This window comes from Canis lupus, chromosome 37, assembly GCF_011100685.1.
Source record: "Canis lupus familiaris isolate Mischka breed German Shepherd chromosome 37, alternate assembly UU_Cfam_GSD_1.0, whole genome shotgun sequence".
In the NCBI taxonomy this organism is placed as follows: domain Eukaryota; kingdom Metazoa; phylum Chordata; class Mammalia; order Carnivora; family Canidae; genus Canis; species Canis lupus.
Window position 1 is genome coordinate 19,366,654 of NC_049258.1, and position 18,947 is coordinate 19,385,600.

The 18,947-nt window shown below is 34.7% G+C and overlaps 1 protein-coding gene and 1 pseudogene across 4 annotated transcripts in view; one reads left to right on the forward strand and one right to left on the reverse strand.

Moving 5' to 3' along the window:
- ERBB4 (erb-b2 receptor tyrosine kinase 4) overlaps positions 1-18,947 on the reverse strand; it is a 1,108,406-nt gene that overhangs the window by 475,796 nt on the left and 613,663 nt on the right. The window lies entirely within an intron of this gene.
- LOC102153898 lies at positions 2,883-3,967 on the forward strand (annotated as a pseudogene).

An 18,947-nucleotide genomic window follows, 5' to 3' on the forward strand; every position in this document is an offset into this window, starting at 1 on the left:
TGGAAAAACAGGTTCTATAGTAGTTTAGGCATGAAGTGAGGCAAGTTCTTTGTTTTCTTGTTTCTATTTTATTCGTGTAAGTGAACAGAAGAATGAATCCTCATTGATGTTTTAAGAATCACCAACTCAAGCAAATACCTTAGTTGAGAAAATATTCAAATTATATTGAACTTTAAAATCTTAGTTTCTTATTAGTTTATCACAAACCTAGTGGCTTTAAACAACACGTTTATTATCTCACAATTTTGGTGGTCACAAGTCTGGAATGGGTCTCACTGGGCTAAAATCAGTATGCCAGCAGGGCTCAAATGCTTCTGGAGGCTGTGGAAAAGAATCTGCCTTCTTCAGCTCCTACAGGTTGTCTGCATTCCTTGGCTTCCGACCCCTTCATCGACCTTCAAAGCCAACATAAGACCAAGTCCTTTGTATTTGCCATTACTCAGATTCTCTCCCTGTCCCTCTCTTAGACTTGTAAGAACCATTGTGGTTACTTTGGGCCCACCCAGATAATCCAGAATTATCTTAATATTTTAGTCAACTGAGTAGCAAACTTAATTCCACCTGGAACCTTCATTCCCCTTTGCAACATAAGCTATCACAAACTTCAGAGATTCATATCTGGACATCTTTGAAGGGCCACTATTCTGACTATGGCCTACCTCAACTGATGATTTCGGGGAAACTACTATGTTTCCACTTAAATATTTTAGCATGTTTTAAATATGTACTTACATACTTAAAAACTGTACATATAGGTTTTATGAAATGTAGTAAAAGAAGGAAAAGTGAGAGAGAGCTGATATATATACATGCATGTACATATAAAATTTCAATTCCAGATAAATAAGTTACAACAGAAATCTCACTTTGAAAGAAAGGCCAATTAATTGGTGTCAGATACATGAAGTATCAATTATGTGTCTTCTGTTTATGTGTGGAAATGTAGTTGGTTTTCGCATATTTACCATTGTGCATACAATGGTCAGAGTCAGGCCTGACCTGAAAGGTCTCTCTGAAAAAGTAACATTTGAAAAGTGGCTTGAAGTAAGTAAAGAACAAACAAACAACAACAACAACAAAAAACCCAGAAACAGGATAAGAGAACAATTTAACAATTTCAAGCAAAGAGAATAGAAACTTCAAAGGCCATGAAGAGGAAAGGTGTTTGGTGTGCTTGAGGAATAGCTAAGAGGACAGGGCAGTCTGGCTGGAATGCAGAGAGGGAAGTGGGGTAGGGGTTGAAGCTTTCAGAGGAAAGAGGTAGACCATGTAGAGCCTTGTGAGCTATTTAACTAAGAGTGAGCTATATCTGAGCAGAAGAGTCTCACAATTGGAAAAGCAGCATTACCATTGCTGTGTGCAGAATAGACTATTGCAAGGCAAGGCTGGTAACAGGAAGACCAGTTTGGAGGCTATTCTAACAATCCAGGTGAGAAGTAAATGAGGTTGGGACCATGGCAGAAGCAGAGGAGGTAAAGAAACATAAAAGATGATTTTTTTTTAATAGAATGAAGGGATGGCAACATTTCCTGGCGTAAAATATTTAAAGTCAGGAACAACAACAACAACAACAACAACAAAAAAAAAAAAAAAAAAAAAAAGGAAAAGAATTCTAGGCAACCCCAAGATTTTGATCTTGAGCAACTCAAAGAATATACCTCATATTTACAAAAAAATGGGACAAACTATAGAGGAAGCATGTTTAGAAGGAAACATCAAGAGCTCCATTTTTGGGCATATTAAGCTTATAGATACGTATGGGATATCTGCTGTCTGATAACTACTGAGAGTCCATCCATATTCATTCTTTCCTCCCTAGGAACAGATCTCCTGAATGTAGCTGAGCATATTTCTCAGCCTCTCTTAAAGCTATGTGACTTAGTCATAGGCAATGGAGTATAAGAGAAAATTATTTATGCCAGCCTCAGATTGTGCCCTTAAAAGAATAATATGTGTGTTCCTCTGTTTCTCTTATCACTAAATGTGAAGAGTTGTCCTATTAACCCTGATCATATCCATCAGAGAGATTAACTGATTGCTTACATCAGTGTAATCTGGGGTCTCTGTTTTATGAGAGTTTAGCTAGTGCTTCACTAAATATAGCATCTAAGCAGTTTATATAAGTCTATGTGCAGGGGAGAGTTCAAGGACAGAGACATTCAAATGGGTGTCTTTAGCATCTAGATGGAGTTTCAGGTCAGGAGACTAGATAAAGTGCTGAAGTCTAGCATTTTCTTCAAAAAAAAGTTAATTTTCTCCACATTCATGTATTTATTTCATGAAGACAAAATAGGCACTGGATAGCATGGCTTTTGCCCTGATTTTTCCTTTTGATTGCTACTCCTCAAACTCCTAATACAACATACTGGAGGACATGCATACATACCCATCAAGCCCAGAGTACGAAAGTGATCGTTTGCCTTGGAAGAAGAGCAAGTCACCCTATTTTACTATTCATTATTCTACTATACAGGGAGGGATCAGATGCGTTTTTATGTTCTACTTGGATATTTAGGATTACAGTCTTAGTAATAAATCCCCTGGGCTTCTCTCTTCAGAGGTCACATATTGAAGAATCTAGAAGGCAGAGATTTTGTTTGATCAGACAATACGAATTTTTTAAATTAAATCTGAATGACTTAAGCAAAGTTTTATCTTTCTAGAAACCATCAAATCCACAACTCTCCATGGTGTTGCTCATCATTCCAAATCACACATGAGTATAACTGAATTGGCACTGATAGGTTGATGAGTTTGGGAATGTAGACTAAAAATCGTTCTTCTTGGAAGAAAGGAAAATTTATGCCAAATGTTATACAGCATGTTTGACCTTATAAATTTGTTTACTTTGGGCGTTCCTTCCGGTTTGCATTGCGGTAGCCATGGACGCTTTGGATTGAGTTGTAAAGCCCAAAACGAAAAGAGCTAAGAGATTCCTTGAGAAGAAAGAACCAAAACTCAGTGAAAATATTAAAATGCTATGCTGATTAAAGGGAGAAATGCAAATTTAATGGTGACACAAGTACTTAGAGATGTGTATGCACTGAAAAAACCGTATGGAGCTCTGTATAAAAAGAAAAACATGGGACGCCTGGGAGGCTCAGCGGTTGAGCCTCTGCCTTTGGCTCAGGGTGTGATCCTGGGGTCCTGGGATCGAGTCCCACCTCAGGCTCCCTGCATGGAGCCTTCTTCTCCCTCTGCCTGTGTCTCTGCCTCTCTCTCTCTCTCTCTCTCTGTCTCTCATGAAAAAATAAAATCTTTAAAAAAAAAGAAAAAAAAAACATTACAAGACCATTTGAGGATCAGACATCATTGGAATTCTTTTCAAAGAAGTCAGATTGTTCTTTATTTATGTTTGGTTCCCACAGTAAAGAAGTGGTCATATAATCTAGTAATAGTTCGCATATATGACTACCATGTGCTGGATATGATTGAATTAGGTATTGGGAAGTTTGCCTCTCTAAAAGATATTAAGAATAGTAAATGTCCCAAGGGAAAAACACCCACATTAATATTTGCTGGTGATGATTTTGATGAAAGAGAAGACTAGAGAAGGCTGAAAATTCTTCCTATTGATTTCTTCGAAGCCCCACTGTAACAAATATCCATCTGGCTGGTTTAGAATATGTTCTGCACTTCTCTGCACTGAATGGGAAGATTTATTTCCAAAGCTATAAGTTGGTGTTGAAGAAATCTGGTTGCAGAACACCAAGGATCAAATTGGAAGAGATGGGGCCTTCGTTGGATCTGGTTCTGAGGAGGACACATCTGGCAGTAGATGATCTTTAGAAATTATCTATGAAAATGCCAAAACCCTCAAGCCAAAGAAGAAGAAAAATGTCTCCCATGATACTTTTGGCACAACTTACAGAAGGATTCATATGCAGAAGAGCTAAGAAAACTACAAACCAGGAACATGGAGGGATTGAAGAAGCAACCTGTACGAAGGATAACAGAAGACCAGGAGAAAAAAATGAAAGAGAATTAAAAAAAAATGATAGAAAAAACAAATAAATAAATTGGTTTACTTTGTACACAACAGCCACTAAAATTTCATAGTGAAACTTCGCAGCCTAAGTTCATGAATCTTTCCTTTTCTTTTTACTGAAGCTTTTGGGGGGAGGGGGTCATATTTAGGTATCTCCTTCTTATACACTGTGTATCACTCTATACAGATAGCACAGGAGAAGGAAGGGCTTAGAGTTTCACCAGACTGAGGGCCAGGGTTTGAGTTCTGAAAGTTTCAACAGATCCTGGAAGGTGAAGGACAATTTGGGTACTGATGACTGTAGGCATAACAATTTTAGGCCTATAGTGACACTTTTGTCGTTGAATTTATGTTATATAACCACTTAAATTTTCCTGACATTAATGAGTCTATTGAAAACCTTGTATCTTGGGACTATAAAGTATAATACTGGGGATTTTTTTTTTCTCCTCTAGAAAAGGACATTGGAATTAAAAACTACTAAATAGATTTTCTCCTTATTATTATACTTGTGATTTCAAATCTTTTGAGGGATTTTGGCTCACAGAGTCTTATTTAATAAAGTCCTTCAATAACCCACTATGGGAAAAGAATCTATACAATTAAATAAAATCACAGACATAGCTTATTGTGTATCAATGTGTGTATACCAAATGTATATGAATAAGTTTTATTGGGTCATGAATCTGAACACCAACTGAATAAGGTTGTTCCAAGATTTGCCCAGCATTTTATGAAACCTATTATTCTTATCTGACATTACTGCAGTATAACAGACCGTAGTGACATTTGATTACATTCTGTTTTATTATTGCTATGTAGCAAATTGTTCTTACCAATAAGTGATAAAAATACAGAGGCGATTATAGTACAAACACGAAGACATCTATTCCCCTTTTTGGGTGGTAAGAGTGCTCAGAAGTGTATGAACAGCATAGGCCTGGCCTCTATTTAGCTCATCTTGAAATCATGGTATTAAAAATAGAGAATTTATATATTTTACAAGGTAATAAAAACATATTTCTCAGCTAATAAAAAAGGAAAAATTGCTTGCTTTAACTATTTTATCTTTAAAGATTGACCAGAAATGTAAAAAACTAACTAAAACTGTAATTTTATAGCCTATGTAAATTAATAGAATATTGTAAGCAAATAAGCAATTTGCCCTCAACATTTATATATGCTTATTTTTTTAAAGATTCTATTTATTTATTCATATGAGAGAGAGAGAGAGAAAGAGAGAGAGAGAGAGGCAGAGACACAGGCAGAGGGAGAAGCAGGCTCCATGCAGGGAGCCCGACATGGGACTTGATCCCAGGTCTCCAGGATCACATCCTAGGCCGAAGACGGCGCTAAACCACTGAGCCAACCGGGCTGCCCATATATGTTTATTTTCTTATGATACCGTATAGTGTATTTATAGTGAAAGAATATTCTCTGCGATAAATACCCAAAACTATTTGAAAATCATATATTTTTCCATTTTTCTTTTTGATAAATATCTCCTGGCAGTGAGGAGGTATAACAGTGTAGATTTGATTTGTAGATTCTAACAGTGTAGAATTCCTTTAATATTTTTATTTTTCCACAATTGCTTTATGATTATGATTATATATATATATCCATACATATCTCTCTGTGTTTCTTTGTGTGTGTGTGTCCATTATTTTTTTCATTTAAGTACGAGGTATGAGCAGAAGAAAACTAATATAAACTAATAAAAAGAAAGTCTTAATTTAACTCTTGGTTATAATGTATTTTCCATAGGTTGGACAACCTCCTACCTAAGTTAACTTAGTAATTTTAAGTAATCAGATCTTATAGATGATTGGCTTGTAATTTGATTCTGCTTTTCTGAGAGTCATAGCAGTTTCACCCTTCTTGCCATGATGCAAAACTTTATATTCAGATATTTGTTACTCTGTTTAAACCCATTTCCCATCTAGTGGTAACAGCATTGGACCTATGTAACTAAAATATGTTTAAAATTACTTCATAAGGGAACAAATAGGTCTATACATCACATCTTTTATTCTTCTCAAAGAAAACTTTTACTCAAAACAATGTGACTATATTCTTTATTTTCTTCATACTTGACAAAACAGAGTAGTGCCAACCAAATTGAACCATTTCTTGGTAATAACCATCATCCCTGTTTGGGAACAAACATCACAGCCTGCAGCATCACTGTTTATGAGAACAAAATACATTTATTTTGTTACAGATTTCCAACTATCTGTTTTCACTAGAAAATGACTCCATAATTTATGTGAGTAAGGAATATTTGCAGCTTGCCGTCTGTATTTCAGAAACATTCTAAAACGGGTATAAGCTAAAAATGAATGTCAATTTGGAGAACTCCATAGACTGTTTTCTAAAGTGAGTTTAATTTCTCTATGAAAGGATGAACATCTTCATTTGGCTATTCTTCCCAATTCTGCACTTCAGTATTTTATTAAATATTCTTTGATGTCAACATCTGTTTAAATGACTTGCAGGAGGCAATGAAAAATCAAAATAAATAATGCAGAAAAGAAAGTGCACCTAAATGGTTAAAGTAAAAACAATAAAGAAACTAGGAAAACACTTTGAGATATTGCTTCATCCTCTGACTCTGTCAGCTGTGTAACCACAAAATTAAGATGCTATGACCTCACAAGGCTGTTGTAAGGAACAAATAAGGAAATCTATGTAAAATATTAAACACAAAATGTGCTCTTTGGGGGATAATCAATACATGCTTTAAAAATATTTATATTTAAAAGCAATAAAATATTGCATAGTTGAACAAAAGTGGAACCAGACTGGGAACAACTCATTACCCACTCCGAATGGCTATTCAGTACAGAGTGTTCACATGTGAGGCTTTTTCCTTATTTGTAAAATGAGGAAATTAAATGCAATCATCTCTAAATCCTTTTGAGTGTTGAGTATATAAATTAGAAAACAAACCAAACCCAAAATTTTCTTTGAGATGACAGTAAGGATACAAAATTAGAAACTTTTAAATGATAAAGGAAGTAAAACAATAGAAAGAGAATGATTTAACAAGATATCAAAAAGGAAAATTCAAATCAAATAATAAAAGGAGAAAATAAGGAAAAGCAGTGAAATACTGAAGGCCAAGAAATATAATCTGATAGAAGAATGATACAAAGGCCTTGGCATATTAAGAAACAAAACTTACTTTCATGGAGGCTGAGCAGGCCAAGTTGAAAACTCAATAATGAAAACAAATATTCAAAAGAGGAAAAAAAACATGAATAATACATTTGCCAGGAATCCAAGATACACACGTGTGAAATTACAATGTTGGGTGGAGGACTTACCTCATGTGACCCAAATTTTCTATATGTCAATAGAAAAAGCATAACAGGTTTTGTTTTTGTTTTTTTGTTTTGTTTTGTTTTTAGCAAAGGACAGTTCATCTTTGGGGTATTATTCCATAAGTCCTTTTATAATTGAAGTAAATGAAAACCCAGAATCAGTCCTACACACTCATACTATGAATTATGTCTTCACATATTGATTCTTATAACAATCAGAGCTATTAAAGTCCCTTGATCAGTCAGATTGTCTATTTTTTAATTTTACTTAAAGTTTCTCTTTTACAGATTTTGATAATTCATTAAATATTTTTCAAGTACAACACAATATCTCTATTCAGAGATAGAGACAAATTAGACACATATCTATCTTTGAAGAAGTGTTAAGTAAGTAGACGTATGAAAAACTTGTATAGGTAAAATGATAAAGATGCATGTATAGATATAAATGTTTACAAAAATGGAAATAAAACATAAGCAAAGTTGCATGTAACTATATGTAGCATATATATTTACAATCCAAATAAAATAATAATTTGAAATAAATTTAATTTTCTAAAGTTTACATGTTTCAGTGTTTAATTTTTTTACAATATTATTGATTGATAATATTTCCATAGCTATTTTATGAAAGGGGAAACAGAACAGAGAAGTAAGTAGCTTTTTCAGTTTACAGAACATGTTAGTACACGCATTCGGCATAAAATCCCAATCATATTTCCTTGGATATAGTTTATCTTTATATTAATGGTTTCTAAGAATTTTGGTGAGCACAACTGAAAAGGTTAGCAGGGAGTAGAGACAAAGACTTTGGACCAGAAGACAGAATAATATCGGCCTCCTCTCTGATATGGATATATCTGTCGAAATACGTCATTTTTTAAAAAGATTTTATTTATTTATTCATGAGAGACACAGAAAGTGAGAGAGAGGCAGACACACAGGCAGAGGGAGAAGCAGGCTCCACGCAGGGAGCCTGACGTGGGACTTGATCCTGGATCTCCTGGGTCATGCTCTGGGCTAAAGTCGGCACTAAACCACTAAGCCACCAGGGCTGCCTGAAATACGTCATTCTTAATTTTTTTTTCATCATTCTTAATTTATTTCAGCTCTTTAGACTTAATACTAAATATGAATAGTCCTATTTTATAAATACTTGGTTCTCTCTTTTTTTTTTCCCCCTAATACTAGCTCCAAGCCCTAACTTCATGGCTTTTGGTACTTGGATGAAGATAGTGCTGCCCTAGCATTCCTTGGTGGCTAATGATTTATTTTTCCAACTCAAATTATACCATTTTCTCATAATAATCATTTACTCCCTTTAATAATGATCTTGATTAAAATGCCACAAAAACATTTTATCCTGTATTAGGTAATTTTTTAAAATTTCATTTAACCAACCTTTAAGAGACATTACCACAGATTAAATATTTTGTTTTTAAATAGCACATAGCAGCCAAACTGACAGAGTCCAAAGCATATATTGAAATCCAACACTCTTATTTGTAGAACAACTTCTTTCCATGAAATTCATATCCACTGAAATATACAATTTAATTTAGTTTTATGTATCTAAAATGCTATAAACTGATCAATGGTTCTAATTTATCTAGTTTAAGCAAAAATAATGAAAATGGTAACAGTAATAGCAAGATGAAAAGTCAACGTGCTAACATGTCTTGAAACCTTCTTAGTTCCAAGATCTGTACTAATTATTTTTAAAATGTTAACTTATCAATTTTTCAGTGTTTTGAAGGTTTTTTTTAACCAAGAACCTGAGAAAATTATACACAAGATATTTAATAGTAAACTAAATTCATACTGTATTATTTGCTCCTATAATTTCATTTATTCAACTATTCAAATGTAATCAAACTTAAACACGATTTTATATAATCTCTACTAAATTAAAATATCTAGGATGCTATCATCTCAATTAGTGAAAATAAGAAAAGTTTTTGCCATTGGATGAATTCATTTTTAAGTAGTGAGGTTAATGGGAATACTTTATATTAATGTATAGAGTTTACATAAGCAGAAGAAAAATGCAAAAAGTGTTAGAATCTGTTATATAAAATTATTATCAAGAACCTAGAAAATAAAAACAAAAACAAGATGTCGTTTTCATCTAACAAAACGGTTAAAAATTTTAAGGTCTGACCTAAGTTAAACATTAACAAAATTATATAGATTAATGATACAAAAAGCCTTGGAATAGTATGAAAAAAATTATATAAATGTTGAAATATATTATCTCATCTATCCCTTCTATATATGCGAATCTGTTTCACTATTTTGCAGTGCAATTTGAAAGTATCTATTAAAATTTAAAATGCCTATGTACCAATTTTTAACAGAGATTCTAGAGTAATATCTATACATGTGCATATGGTGTTTTTAAGAATGAGTAAGGAAAAACATCAGAAATAAATATTCTGTTGATGAGAATACTGATGATATACTTATACCATGGTACCTCAATACAACAAAATATAGACTGCTAAAAGAAGAAACCAGGTAGATATATGTGTTAACATTTAAGAATAGCCAAGACCTGTTTATGAAAATGAAAAAAGAAAACAGAGAAAAAGATCAACCAAGCTGATACCAGAGGTGATCTCTTAGGACTGTCTCCAGATTGAGAGAGATGTTGTCAAGGTTGGCATGAGAATCCTAAAGCCAAGATCCTCTGCAAACCTCCCACCAAGGACAAATTAGGATTTAAGAACAATAAAACTGAGCTGAAATGCCCACGAGGTCTGGAGTTTATGAGTGGCTTGTTTCTTACATTAGCTCTAGATTTTTAGATTTTTCTGAATGGAGTTATAATCTTTTTCCCTTTCCCTTGGAGAGTCATTTTACTCCTAAAATCATCCCAGTTATTCCTTTCCCAATTGTGAATCTACAAGTGGCAGAGCTCCAGTAGGGTTTGTGACTTATGACATTTAAAATTCAGTTTTTCATATGGCATTTCCACAGTAATTAACATATTTGTCAACAATTAAGTGTATTAAATCCTCCCTCAAGATTTCCAAGCTCTTCCCACTGAGAAAAAAAATGTTAAATTGGGGAGTAAGGGGCTAACATGATTACCTGGGTCAGGTGACCTTTTGCCTGAAACAACTCTTTATGTGAAGGAAGAGAGGAAAGGGCAGGGGGAAGCCCTCCCATTTCCATTTCCATTTTGTAATTCATCTTCTGTCCCCCTCTTCAATTACACAACCCCAAGATATGGAATCCAAAGACAAAAGACTAATTACTTACCAAAAAAAAAAAAAAAAAAAAAAAAGATCAGATACTCTTACAAAGAAGGCTAATGGGGCACCAGAGTGGCTCAGGTGGTTAACCGTCCCACTCTTAAGTTTGGCTCAGGTCATGATCTTGGGATCCTGAGATTGAGCCCCAAGGGGTTCTGCACTGGCCATGGAGGCTGCTTAATATTTCTCTCTGCCCAGCCCCCTGCTCTACCCTAACTCAGTGAACATTCATGCAGGCACGTGCATTTTCTCTCAAAAAAAAAAAAAAAAAAAAAAGAGAAAGGAAGAGAGGAAGGAAGACAGACAGACAAAGTGTATGCTTTCTGGAACTAGACCACTTGGGTTTGAAATCTGAACCAACCACTTACAACAGTGTTGGGCATGCTATCTAACCTCTTGATGTCCTTATCTTTAAAATGTGACCACTTAAAATGTCCTAATATTTTTATCAGTTTTAAATGAAGTATAATTTATAATATTTTTGGCCCTATGCCTGGCTATTTTTTTAATTAAATATGTTCTCAAAATAGACCAAATTCATTTGCATTTTAAATGAATGGGCTATTTCAGAAGGCTTTATAAACTTCATATAACATTCAATATGATAGTATCCCCCCAAATTATAGAGTCACATGATATCCTAGAGGAAGTAATCCAAAAGCAAGTCAGCAATACAGATTTTTATGCTATTACATGGGATAGCAGTCACTTAAATAAAAATTAAAAGACAATAAAAGAATGGGTGAAAGAAATAGAAAATAATATAAATGTATATGAATATGCTGAGTGTTTATTTAATCCTGTCAAGTGTCTTGGCATGTATCCATTGGGGCTCCCAATATGGAACAGTTTAAAATTGTCACTGACCACAGGAAGGATTAGTACCTTTTAATCTTCTTAAACCACAACATTTAGTGTTCAGATTTTATCAAGGATAATATAAAAGTGATTAGTGCTCAGGCTCCTCAAACTTGTGGAGTTGTTTATGATTCCATTTCCATGCATGGTGTGTGATAAACAGATTCCAGAGACTAGCCGGAATAGAACTGAGGCAGGCAATTCAATATGTAGACATACTTTCATATGCTGCAAAGAAAAATTTCATGACCTCTGACAAATCCATTGATCACAATCCTGGAAAATAATATCCATTCTGTAAAACCTTTCTATAAAATACATAATATTATAGGCAATCACTTGTCTTTTTGAATTGTACAGAGAACTATTCCATTTTGCTTAAGAGCATGTCTCTGTGTGTGTATGCATGAATGTGTGTGTGTGTGTGCAATAAATCATAAATTTGATTTAAGCTTGGTCCTAAATTAATCCACTGTGGTTAAAAGACAAAAATCTGGCAAAAATTACTATTGTTTTAAAAATGCAATTGACGTAAGCACTGACATAAAGATGTCATTTGATTTAATTTAGAGGCAATTATATAATAAGGAATGTAGTCAAATATGTCCAGCTTCAAAATAGTCCTTCAGGCTAACTGCACATTAGAAAGCATAATGGATTTGTTACTAAACTCTTACATTATACTCTAGCTTTCACCTTAATAGATATGCAAGTCAAGATTATCTTTATTGAATATTTTCATTTTCACTTCTAAAATTGAACCAATGTGTATCATCCTTCTTCCTATGCTACATGATAGATCTCATGGGTCTTAACAAGAGTATCTACTCATGCAGTAAAATCCTGAAATGTGTTACATTTCATTCTGAGCCTCTTATTATCCCCAACATAGTGAATTATTTTTTTGAAATCATGAATGTAAAATCTGCAACTTGGGGTGCCTGGCTGGCTTAGTCTGTAGAGCATGTGACTCTTGATCTCAGGTTAGTGAATTCAAGACCCACATTTGGCATTGAACCTACCTAAAAGAAAAAAACAAAACCTTCTGACTCCAACATGAATGCATTCACATAGCACATTTCAACCCTGAGTAGAATATTGTAAGGTGAGGTTATCAATATACTACACAAAACCCTTCATCTGTACATGGCAAGCACTTTTAAATCACTTGGAAAATAAAAGGCTAGTAGCTGCTATTAGTAAGTGTTGACATTTTGGGGGGAGCTGTGACTTCTGTTACAGTGTTCTGACTATAATTTTGAACTGACTCAAGCCTATAAGCATTTATATGCCTGCAAAATTGTTTTTTTTTTTTGTTTTTGTACTTGCAGGGTGATATGTAATTAGAGAGTACTGTTTACTGCCTCATGTACAGATCCCTCTGAACATGATTATGCTACAGTGCAGACTATAGAGCTTCTGAAAGTACATATTTTGTATTTTTTCTTAATATTGAAATTTTTCATGGCACACTGCAATCAACCCAAATGTATATTTTTAAGCACAAATGAATAAGGCACTCAATATAAATCCATTTAAAATAACCAATACTTTTTTGCCTATGTGAGAAATAAGTAAAAACTTGGTGCTAACCTTTCTTTTTAATCATCTTGTGTCTTTTCTCATATCTGATTTTCTGATAAACACTATCACTTCTCACACACATTACTAAAATCAGTTCCTTTCTTTGCATAACAGTCAAATCTTTAGATTGAACTTCAGTCGTATTGCAAATTTCTTTTACTCGCAACTTCCCTTTTTCCCCCTTTCTTGTTATTAACAATCATAATATATATCTGGGAAAGTGACCACTGTTGCTGGCTATTATGATCCCCCCATTCCATAAGTACAGCTTGGCATGCTGGACCTAATACTTTGGATTAGGTCTCTGAAGAATATGAGCTGAGAACTGGGATACGATGGGTCTTGTTTTGGAGACAGCAAATAGAAAGGACCAAAACTGAAAACAAAAGTTGGGATCCCTGGGTGGCGCAGCGGTTTGGCGCCTGCCTTTGGCCCAGGGCGCGATCCTGGAGACCCGGGATCGAATCCCACGTCGGGCTCCCGGTGCATGGAGCCTGCTTCTCCCTCTGCCTGTGTCTCTGCCTCTCTCTCTTTCTCTCTCTGTGACTATCATAAATAAATAAAAATTAAAAAAAAAGTAAGTAGACTGCCCAGATAATGTGTAAGTCTAAAAATCAAGTTAGAAAGACCATCCATCTCTCCATCTACCTATCCAGTTAGAAAATTTGCATTACATTAGCCAATGAGAGAAAAGGTCTCTGTTCTCTTCAAACAGACACTCTAAAGGGACAAACCCACAATAAACAAATTAAAATAAAATAAATATTATTCCTTCACTAAAAAAATAATCCATAAATAAATGACAATAGCAAAACCATCAAATAACAATAAGGGCTATAAATGAAATCAAACATAATTTTAGAGTGACCAGTGTAGAGCAGGGGAAGGAGTACTGGGTTACTTTAAATAAGATTATCATGGGAGAACCCTGATATAATTTTTGTAATGAAAATTGAATGATAAGAAGGAACTTAGAGGGATGACTGGATGACTCATAAGTTAAGCATCTGCTTCTGGCTCAGGTCATGATCTCAGAGTTTTGGGATAGAGCCCTGTGTCCGGCTTCCTACTCAGCAGGGATTCTGCTTTTCCCTCATCCTCTGCCCCTCTCCATCTCTCTTGTGCATGCGTTCTCTCTCTCTCTCAAATGAATAAATAAAATATTTGAAAAAAAGAAGGAACCTAGAGTATATTTATCTGGATGAGCACTATATAGAATTGTTGAATCACTATATTAGATACCTGAAACTAATGTAACACTGTATGTTAATTTTACTTCAATTAAAAAATAATAATAATAAAATAAGGAACCAGCCATGGGAAGAGCTGGACAAAGTAAGAGCAGTAATTTACTGCCTACTACTGTATTTCATCTATTTTAAGGTGCACGTTTTTTCAGATTAAGTCTCTCTAAAATTGGGGTGCATGTTATAATTGGTACTAGCCAGATGGAAGTCATGAACTTATAGCAGTTCTCTACACGTTTGAACTTCCTTGTTATTTGTAATAGTATGATGGCACAACGTCATTGCCACGAGTTTTAACCAAACAAACCATTTAAGGACCATTTGAGAAAGAAATGAGTTAATAGGGATCCATTGTATAAAAACATTGCACTAACATTATCTGGTGAGATCAAGAAACCAATAGCATAAACCTTCTAGAATGACTGGCAACAGTGTGGAAGAATATTTTAAGAGCTAGATTTCAGTACTCAACCAATTCTTTGATGGCATAATGAAAGCAAATAGTTGAAAAGTGACCGTAGGGGCACCTGGGTGGCCCAGTGAGTTAAGCATCTGACTCTTGATTTTGGCTCAGGTAATGATCTCATGGTTGTGAGATAGAGCCCTGTTTAGGGCTCCAATTGCGCAGGGAGCCTGTTGAAGATTCTCTCCCTCCCTTTCCCTCTGCTCCCCCTCTCACACACACAGATGCTTGCTCTCTATCTCTCTCTTAAAAAAATTAAATATTTTTTTTAAAAAAGTGACTATGGGTTAGATTATCCCAATGGGAAAAAAAAAAGTCTTATGATTACCTCAACCAATTTATTTTGATAATTTTTAAATTTTTTTACATAGAGTGACATGATAAAAATTACATCTAAACTTCTAATATTAAAAGGGTCTTTGAATATATGCCACAAGTATCAAGTGATATGTAAGAATTGTATTACAGTTTGTCAATATTTTTCCATTTAATGGTACATAAAATAACAGTTTATCTTAAAATTGATGGCATCTTTAAAAAAAAAATTATTTATTTTAGAGGAGGGGAGGGGTAGAAGGAGACACCAAGAGTCTTAACCAGGCTCTGTGCTCAGTACGGGGCTCCATCTCATGACTTCAAGATCACGACTTGAGCTATAACCAAGAGTCAGACACTTAACAGACTGTGCCACCCAGGTGCCCCCCAAATTGATGCTAAATTAATACTGAGATCACTGTTCTTTCCAAAGATCTGCCATGTAATAGTAAGTAAGGCAGAAATGATCCCAATATTTACAGTGTTTTCACTCTAGTAGAGAATAAAAATAATATAACAGTAATAAATTGGTAATTACAAGTTGTGATAATTACTACAAAGACAGAAATAAAAACAATTATGCACAGTGTGTACATGAAGTGTATACATGAAGAATGGGGTGGGTTGATGAATCTAATTTCAATTTATGGGGAGGTATATATTGTTGGAGAAAGTTTGTCAGAGGCTATTATCATAAACTAAGACTTGAAGGAAGAGTCAGTTATGTGATGGGTTGTAGAAGAATATTTCAAGGAAAGGAAAAAGCATATACAAAGTAAAGTGTTTGTTATATTCTAGGAATAGAAAAAACCTGGAAGACTGAAGAGTTAAAGAAAAGAAGGGAGAATGGCATGGAAAGATTGGGATGGTAAGCTGTATGGGAGGCAGAACTTTCAGGATATTGTGGACAGCATTCAGAAATTTTTATTTTACTTTCAGCACAAACAGAAGGTACTGAGGAATTTTGACTATGGAAGTGACATCATCAGAACTATTTATTAATTAGGTCATTCTGGATACCCTTAAGAGACTGGGTTATAGGCAGGAAAGGGAAATTAGAAGACCAGTTAGAAAACTATTGCAATTTTATAAGTGAGAACAAATGATGGTTGAGACATGGATTACAGCAGTGGAGATCAAGAAAAAAAACAATGGACTCTAGACATAGTTTTTGACAGTCATAGGACTTACCAATGAATTAGATGAACATTGAGGAGAAATAAAGGTGACCTGGAGTTTTCTAATTTAAGCATTCAAATGTATGATGATACCAATTTCTGAAATGGTAAGACCAATGGATGAATTGTTTGGGAGGTGAGAAATTAGGTGCAAGAGCTTCAGATTTGGAGATACTAATCTAGAATATATGTTGGTCATCTATGCAAATTTTATATGTACATTTATTTGTATTCACAAGTCTGAAGTTCAGATGTAAACTCTGATATAATACTGAACTTTTTTTTTGCAAATATGTAAGTTAGCACAGTATCTGTAGGTCTAACAGAGGAGGATAGGCATGTCAAAGATACTGAATACAAAACATCTTGAGAGGATATCCATCCAACAGAATAGCATAATGACAGATGATAGGATATGACATTATCCATTAGATTTTACAACATGGAGCTCACTGATATTCTTGAAAAAAAATAATTTGGTTGAATAGTGTGAAAACAGAATGGGAGAAAATGGTAACAGGTAACTCTGAATAAGTTGTTCAGAGTGGACAGCCATAGGGAAATCCAAAACAAACACTAGGCAAGGCTTAAGGCAGTTGATCTTAATGAGATGGGAGGGGAGAGTTTATCTTGCAGTGTCTTGAAAATGTTCAAAAAATGAAAATGTTCAAGTGAAGCTAAGAGGTGGTGTGTAGACATAAACCTTGTCCACAAGTAGATCTGGCTTTTTAGAGTTACTCATAATCTCAATTTTATTTTACTTTAATTTTTTTAAATATTTTTATTTTATTTATTCATGAGACAGAGAAAGAGAGAGAGAGAGAGAGAGGCAGAGACATAGGCAGAGAGAGAAGTAGGCTTCATGCAGGAGCCTGATGTGGGACTTGATCCCGGACCCTGGGATCATACTCTGAGTCAAAAGCAGATGCTCAACTGCTGAGCCACCCGGGCGTCTCTCATAACCTCAATTTTAAACTGAGTATTGTTCCAATTAGGAGAGGCCTTACCAGCTTTGTCATTCTCATGGAAATCCCATACTAGGTTTCCCTGTCTGGGCTCCTATTAAAATATTTTTGGAAAGGCTTTTCAAATTGGTTCTCTAGAGTCCAGTAGAAATTCTAGGCATCTTGAGGCTGCTGGTAGGGATACTATAACATATATTGGACCTTGAAGAATGACATTTTTGTGACAAGATAGTTTTCCAGGAATTAGTGTTATAACAGGGATTACCATAAATTCTCACTTAGAAAATGTTATCCAGTAAAATTTATTTGTTATCCAGTGAATTTTAGATAATAAAAAATAGGCAAATAAAAGATAAAGTTATCAATTGAATATTCTATATAAAATTTATTTCATTAAGAGTGCTAGATCCATATTAAGTCAATCAAATGAATATAGTGATTTGCTACAGATTATGTTTAGGCAGGTGAAACAAGGAGATAAGAATTCATGGTATACGGAGAGAAACAGAAAAACAAAAACAAAAAACATTTGTGGACAGTAGTGTGGGATAGGAGCAGGAATAAGTTGGTAGTACATCTTTGGTCATGGTCAGATAGCCAAGAGTCACATATTTATAATAATAAAAAAGACAAAACTGATATCATCTTTTTAAAAAAGATTTTATTTATTCATGAGAGACATACAGAGAGAGGCAGAGACATAGGGAGAGGGAGAAGCAGGCTCTCAGTTGGGAGCCTGATGCACCAATAGATCCCAGGACCCCAGGATCAGGATGTGAGCCAAAGGCAGATGGCTCAAACACTGAGCCACCCAAGCATCCAGACACCAGCTTTTTTAATGTAAAGGAAGTGAAACAAAAGGGCCAGGATTGAGGACTCATCTTCATCCCCATTTAGAAGTTTCCTTCTCTAAACTATCATTACTTCTAAATCTTTGCATGAAAATACCTTTCTTTCTTTTCATGGCATTAGTAGAGTGTTTGAGCTTGAGAGGGTGGTTAAAGATTTGATAAATAATAACTTCTTAATGATAGAATAAGAGATGTTGTGAAGTTTCTTTTACATCACATAATCAGTAAAAGTCTCCCAGTCAAAGGCTGTAATAAATCTTTGGAATTCAAATGTAGTTGGAGATAATCTGCTATACGCACAGGTAAAATATACTGACTAGCATCAGCCCTCTAGTTGATGGAGAAGTGTTTCCTTATAAAATCTTCCTTGCTAAACTGGGACTAATTGTAGTGAGATTTTACCAAGAAATAAATCTTAGAAAGAGGGTCTTTGGGACGCCTGGGTCGCTTAGCGATTGGGCACCTGCCTTCAGCTCCAGTCATGATTCCAGGATCTAGGATCAAGTTCCGAGTCCTGCATCAGGCTCCCTCCCTGCATGGAGCCTGCTTCTCCCTCTGCCTATATCTCTGCCTCTCTTTCTCTGTCTCTGATGAATAAATAAATAAATCTTAAAAGAAAAAAGAAAGAGTGACTTGTTACTTTTGTTAAAGATGAGCAACGTGTATCCTCTTCCACAATAAATAGAGAAGGGTAAAATAGGAAGGCATTTCCATTTCATCTTTTTTTTTTTCCCTTTTGTACTCTTGATTGCAGAATGTAATAAACTTACTTTTAATTGGAGGAACTGATCTTATAATATTCTGCATTTAACCTTAAACTCTACCCCTTGCTTCAATTAAGTAGAACCAGATAAAACCGAAATGCAGCACTAAGGAATTTCAAGCTTCACAGCCAGCTGAGAAGGCAAAGGCCAA